Genomic DNA, 7,731 nt, shown 5'->3' with positions numbered 1-7,731 from the left:
CAATTTGGACCACATCAAGATTTGGGGTTGTGAAGCTTTCGTGAGGCGTGAGACTCATGATAAGCTTGAACCTCGAAGTGAGAGGTGTTTTTTCATCGGCTACCCACAGAGATCCTTTGGTTACCTCTTCTACAGACCTAGTGATAATGTGGTTTTTGTAGCAAGAAGAGGAGTCTTTCGTGAGAGAGAATTCATAAGCCAAGGGGACAGTGGGAGGCAAATTGACCTTGAAGAGCTTCAAGAGTCAAATGGTGAAGGAACCTCTAATGCTATCGACCAACCTGAGGAGGAAACTCTTGTTGATCCGATAGATGAGTCTGTACCTCCAAGACGTTCCACTAGGGTGAGGAACACACCTGATTTTTATTATGGTTATCACATCACCACTGAAGGTGATACATTTATTAGTGATAGTACACTAATAGATTTGGATGAACCTAATAATTACAGGGAAGCCATGGCAGGCCCTGAGTCTGCTAAATGGAAGGAGGCTATGGACAGCGAGATTCAGTCCATGTATGACAATCAAGTTTGGAACTTGGTTAACAATGTACCAGGTCGTAAGACAGTTGGGTGCAAATGGATCTTCAAGAAGAAGACCGACATGGATGGGAAGATACACACTTATAAAGCGCGACTGGTTGCGAAGGGCTTTACTCAAACTCCGGGAGTTGACTATGATGAGACCTTCTCACCAGTAGCTAAAATTAAGTCTATTAGAGTATTGTTAGCCATAGCTGCATTTCATGATTATGAAATATGGCAAATGGATGTCAAAACCGCTTTCCTTAATGGAAAGTTGGCTGAGGATGTTTACATGGCTCAACCAGAGGGTTTTGTCGATACAAGATACCCTAATAGAGTGTGTAAGCTTGATAAATCCATTTATGGATTGAAACAAGCATCTCGCAGATGGAATCTTTGCTTTGATGAGAAAGTCAAAGAGTTTGGCTTTTCTAGGAGTGAGGATGAGTCTTGTGTGTATGTCAGGGCTAGTGGGAGCATAGTTAGCGTCTTGGTGTTGTATGTGGATGACATACTTCTCGTAGGAAACGACGTCCCAACCTTGCAGGAGGTTAAGTCCTGGCTTGGGAAGTGTTTCGCTATGAAGGACCTTGGGGAAGCTGCCTATATCCTAGGTATAAGGATATTGAGAGATAGGAGTAAGAGACTAATTGGACTTAGTCAAAGTACTTATGTGGATAAGGTACTGAAGAGGTTCAGTATGCAAGATTCCAAGAAAGGAGAATTACCAATCCAGAGTAATGCTAAGCTGAGTAAGACTCAGAGTCCGAGTACAGAGGCTGAGATAGCTGAAATGAGTCATATACCATATGCTTCCGCTGTGGGCTCGATCATGTATGCTATGACTTGTACTCGCCCTGATGTGGCCTTTGCTTTGAGCATGGTCAGTAGATATCAAGGGAACCCTGGCAAGGCACACTGGACAGCGGTAAAGAACATTCTCAAGTATCTGCGGAGGACTAAGGATTGGGTCCTTACCCTCGGGGGCAGTGATGACTTGAGAGTGGAAGGATATAGCGATGCTAGCTTTCAGACTGATAGGGATAATTTCCGCTCTCAGTCAGGCTGGGTCTTTATCCTAAATGGAGGGGCAATTACTTGGAAAAGTTCCAAGCAGGAGACAGTAGCTGATTCTACTTGTGAATCAGAGTACATAGCAGCAAGTGAAGCAGCTAAGGAGACAATATGGCTAAAGAACTTCATCGGAGACCTTGGAGTTGTACCAGCTATAAAGGAGCCAATGGAAATTTTCTGTGACAGCGAAAGTGCGGTTGCTTTGGCTAAGGAACCAAGAGATCACGGGAGATCTAGGCACATTGACAGAAAATACCATTTCATCAGACATCGAATAGAAGAAGGACTCCTCGTGGCTAAGAGGGTATCATCAGATGAGAACCCGGCAGATCCCCTCACGAAGGGACTGAGCAGGGTTAAGCATTTACAGCATGCGAGGCGCATTGGGCTGAAGAATGATATTAGTTTCAATAATTAGATTCCTGAAACTTGTCAAATGTAATTGACATTTGATGATAAATAAAAGTTGTTATTTATTTATGAGTAAGGTGTTACTATCTTGTGTTGATTGTTTACTATGTTTCAATTTTGCATGTTTTTACTTCCAGAATAATTATGTTATTATTCAAACCATCCACAGTCAGTCAAACTTTGGAAGTAAGTATTGATTTAAGACTGTCATGAATTTGGCTTGTATGATTTGTCTAAAAGTGCTTTGGACAATGCAATGGTTGCTACAACATTCATGAGTACTCATAAGGGCTGAGTATTGGATCCAACCCACGCTCACTTGCATCACTTCATGGAATTTATCTCGAGTGATCGTGAGACGGTAATATCATATAAATCTTCAAACCAAGAGATATGAGTTGTTGACTATGAGTTGGTTATTCATTGATTGCACGAAAACGCATTGGTAACTCGGTGTCATAAAACGTGCCTTTGTGAATAATTCAACAAGTAGTTAGTACAAGCATATCAGTCGAAGTTTATCTGTTCCTTCTAGAAATAGAAGCGATATCTGGGCCCCTCGATGATTTGGTTTTGACCTATGTACCGGGCCCGGTCAGAACCTAATTGATGTGTTCAATTTAGTTCTATGTCAAAACAAATCAGAGATCGAGAAACAAATGCTGGACAATAAGTAAGACCATGTTCCATGTGTTTGTCCGGCTGATATCATGAGAACAGAGGATTATATGATCACTTATCTTAAATGGCGTATCATCATCATCTCAGTTCCGAGAGACTTTGAAAGAGCTACGATTGCTAGTCGGATTTTGAAGTCATATTTGCAAATATAGTTATTAGACTTATCCAAGTGGGAGACTGTTGGATATAGTGTCTAAGTCCATAACTTTATTTGGTATGTACTTGACCCGACCCGACATGGTCCATTTGGGTTGCATGACATTGCAATACTTGGATAGACTAAATGAGAGAATAAGGCACTTATGATTATTAATATATTATAAGTTCTAATATATTAATAATAGTATTATTTAATTAGTATTGATCAAGTATTAATCTAGTATTAATCTAGTGATCAAAGTGAGACTAATTAAATATATAGGGTTGATTATGACAATCATCAATTCTTTTATGGTGGATTAATGATTCATGGTTTATGGGTTTGGTTATAACCATATGGAGCTCCATGGATAGTCTATGGGAGTTACAAACCCATGGGTCATGAGAAATCAAGAGTCATGACAATTAAGGGCATTCATGTGTAAACCCTAATTGTGACAACACTATAAAAGGAACCCTATGGCTAGCAAAATCGTGACCTAGTGTTACTAGAGAGGGCATAACCGATTTTGAGTGCTAGAAGTATTCTCTCAAGTTATTCCAAGTCTTGTGGTGTTGTGTGAAGCATTTGAGGCACAACATTTGGGGTGCTAGGCTCACAAAGTCTTGAAGGAATCCAAGCAACAACAAGGTATGTATTTCTACTAGTTTTATGTTTTATGTAATCCCCATGCCATGCTAGTTAGGAAATAACCTTGAAAAAGAAATTTGCATGTATATAGAGAAAACATAGATTCAAGGTTATTAGGGTTGCATGTACACTTAGGAAGTGTTAGAATGCTTAAAACCCATCAGTGGTATCAGAGCCTAGGATTGTTTTCTGTATACTTGATGCAAAACTGCTTAAAAATCGAAAATTCTGCACTTTGACGACTAGACTCGCCGAGTCCATGGGGAGGACTCGCCGAGTCCATGAACAAATTCATCCTACTCGACGAGTAGAATAATGCACTCGGCGAGTAGGAGCGTGCTGGGCAGTTTTTTCGAGTTTTGTTGCTGGAAATGGATTAAGATCATTATCCCAATCTGTTTTGGACTTGTAAAATCTGTTTTTCAAAATGATAATGATTATGTTAACCCATTTTACATGACTTTTATCAATTTTCAAGTATTGTATATGTTTATATGATTTTCTTGAAATTGCTTAATATGAATTTGTGTTCTTATGAGTTTTTAGAAGATCATAGGAATTATGTGTAACCACCATGTGTGTTTAATTCATGATCTTAATGGCTATGATGGTGTCCATAACTTGTCCTCAAGTTATGGATAACCAAAAGTCACTTCTTTTAATTATGATTAAAGAACTAAAGAGGTTTCATAAAATGAAGAGTCTTCATTTTTATGAACCATTAAAACTCATAAGTTACAAATTGAAGAGACTTGGAATAGTTTCAAATCTTGCCCTCAAGTTTTGGAATTTGAAAAGTCTTATACTTTAATACTTTAATTCCAAATTAAACCTTAGATTTTTAAAAAGGTTTAAAAATCAACACTTATACTATTATTATAATTTTATTATATAGATATGTATAAGAATATGTCATTCTTACCGTTAGTAGGCCTCATTCACGAAGCCGGTCTATAAGGGGGGTATAAGGTTGTTGCCTATAAAATGGTGACTTAATGGGTGTCCACTCTCACCCACCGCTTCCTTGATCGGTGGAGGGTCGTTAGCCGAACGGGTAGGATACGACTTTAAATACTTGTTAAAAGTATAATGAATTATAAAGTAACTATACATTATAAATTCCCAATCTTAGTTACTTTAGGAAAATGTGAAATTGGTGCTAGCCCATAAAATTACACTTTGTACCTTACCAAGTCGTTAGTGGAGCGTGTGTGGTTAACCGGCACACTAACATGGACTAGTAAGAGTGGCAAAGGGTAACTTGACTTTATTATAGATCGGTGGAGCGTGTGTGGTTAACCGGCACATCGATTAGGTAATATTGTTGAGGGTACCAAGTCAATTTGTATGGTTATTCACACCTTGTTTGTGATCCTCGGCATCCCAGTCACAAACTTGAGAGGGCACAATCGAGATTCAAACATGCCATTGAAAAGTTCAATGTATCTCAAAAGATCTAGGAGTTTCAAAACCAATAAAACCTAATAATAAAATATTTCGTTCTTATGGTGGAAATTGGTAAATCGTCATTTACCTACCTTCAAATATTTTATAGTATGGATTACGGCATCCCTCTTCCAACTATAAATAGTTTGTTGGATCCTAGCCTTAATATTTCATTTGGGTGAATTATTAAGGATTCCTAATATAATGAAACTTGTCTTTCTTTCCTTTCAGATGTCTTCCAACAATGCTTCTGGCTCAAACCCAACAGGCTCCTTTTCCCTTATGAACTTGTGTGGTAAGGTCATCTTTGATGGATCCAATTTCAATGAGTGGATCAGAAACATCAGAATGATTACCCGCTATGAGGACAAAGAATATGTCCTCGATAGGGAGCTTAAGGTTGTGAGTGAAGCCACTGCTACTCCTGAAGAGTTTGCGGAGTTTGTTGCACATGAAAAGGATGCTACTAAAGTAGCATGCATCATGATGGCCACCATGACTCCTGAACTTCAAAAATCCTATGAAGATTTCTACCCCTATGAGATGCACCTGGATCTGATGGAAAGGTACCATCAGAGCGCGCGTCAGGAGAGGTATGAAATCATCTCCTCCATGATAACCGCAAGGATGAAGGATGGTGAACCCATCACCGGTCACTTGCAGAAGATGCAAAGGTTCGTTGACCGGTTGCTGAAGCTAAATGTTGACTTTACTGAGGAAATGGCGATTGACATCATTCTCCATTCCTTACCTCCAAGTTATGATCAGTTTCGTATGACTTATCATATGAACAAGGAGGAAGTCACACTTAGCAAACTTCAAGGACTCTTAAGGACAGCTGAAAATGGCCTTAAGGGTAAAGCGGTTGCTACTTCTACTCCTTCAATAGCCCCTGTTCTGGCTATTGGGCAGGGAAAGGGTAAGAAGAGGAAAAGCCCTTCAAAGGGTACCAAGGGTAAGACTCTTGATGGTTCCTCTTCAAGTGGGACAAAGAAAGGTCCCATTACTCCTTCTTCAAACCCAAAGGAAGCACAATGCTTCTATTGCCAGGATAAGGGACACTTCAAGCGAAGCTACCCCAAATATCTGCAAGATCTAAAGGATGGGAAGGTTAAACCCACCCATGCAGGTATTTACACAATATTGTCTAACAACTCATCTAATGCTAATTCTTGGGTGCTTGATACAGGGTGTGGTATTCACATTTGTACTGATTTGCAGGCACTAAGAAGAAGTGAGCAAGTGGAGCACAGGAAGATAAACTTAGTCATGGGCAACAGGAAAGCATCACCTGTTACCAAGATAGGAGTTTATTCTTTATTGCTTAATAATGGGTTAATGTTAGATTTGAATAAGTGTTGTTACTCGCCCGAAATGGCGATAAATATTATTTCCTTTCATGGCTTGTACAAACAAGGTTTTACATTTTCATTTGATAATAAAAATGGTGCTATTAATGTTTATTACAATGATGTATTTTACTTTAAAGCATTACCTTGTGATGGTGTATATGAAGCCGTGAATGTTGTAGACAATCTAGGAAATAATGTGTTGTATATTGATTCTTCAGATAGCTTGGATAAAGCATCCTTGTGGCATTGTCGTCTTGGACATGTTAACAAGAAGCGCATAGGCCAACTCCAAAAGGTTGGAGTCTTGGAATCATTTGACCTCAAGTCAGATGATAGTTGCGAGTCTTGTTTACTTGGAAAAATGACAAAGTCACCCTTCACAGGTACTTGTGATAGGGGTGAAGGTTTGTTGGACCTTGTACACACGGATGTGTGTGGGCCCTTCAGAGTTGCTACAAGGGATGCTAATCGCTATTATGTGACTTTTACTGATGATTACAGTAGATATGGATATATTTACTTAATCAAGCATAAGTCAGAAACCTTTGAAAAGTTCAAAGAGTTTAAGCAGGAAGTTGAGAATCAATTGGGCAGGAACATCAAGATGCTCCGATCCGATCGAGGAGGAGAGTATCTTAGCATTGAGTTCCTTGACTATCTTAAGGAATGTGGGATTGTCTCACAATTGACACCTCCCAGAACACCACAGTTGAATGGTGTAGCTGAGAGGCGCAATCGAACCTTGTTGGATATGGTTCGTTCCATGATGAGTCGAGCTTCATTACCAATCTCTTTCTGGGGGTATGCCTTAGAGACTGCCGCCCATATCCTTAATCTAGTCCCTACTAAAAAGGTTGCCAAAACACCTCACGAGATGTGGACTGGGAAAGTTCCCAATTTGGACCACATCAAGATTTGGGGTTGTGAAGCTTTCGTGAGGCGTGAGACTCATGATAAGCTTGAACCTCGAAGTGAGAGGTGTTTTTTCATCGGCTACCCACAGAGATCCTTTGGTTACCTCTTCTACAGACCTAGTGATAATGTGGTTTTTGTAGCAAGAAGAGGAGTCTTTCGTGAGAGAGAATTCATAAGCCAAGGGGACAGTGGGAGGCAAATTGACCTTGAAGAGCTTCAAGAGTCAAATGGTGAAGGAACCTCTAATGCTATCGACCAACCTGAGGAGGAAACTCTTGTTGATCCGATAGATGAGTCTGTACCTCCAAGACGTTCCACTAGGGTGAGGAACACACCTGATTTTTATTATGGTTATCACATCACCACTGAAGGTGATACATTTATTAGTGATAGTACACTAATAGATTTGGATGAACCTAATAATTACAGGGAAGCCATGGCAGGCCCTGAGTCTGCTAAATGGAAGGAGGCTATGGACAGCGAGATTCAGTCCATGTATGACAATCAAGTTTGGAACTTGGTTAACAATGTACCAGG

This window comes from Lactuca virosa, chromosome 5 (genome assembly GCF_052849685.1).
Source record: "Lactuca virosa cultivar CGN04683 chromosome 5, Lactuca_virosa_CGN04683_v6, whole genome shotgun sequence".
In the NCBI taxonomy this organism is placed as follows: domain Eukaryota; kingdom Viridiplantae; phylum Streptophyta; class Magnoliopsida; order Asterales; family Asteraceae; genus Lactuca; species Lactuca virosa.
This window is presented reverse-complemented; position numbering follows the sequence as displayed.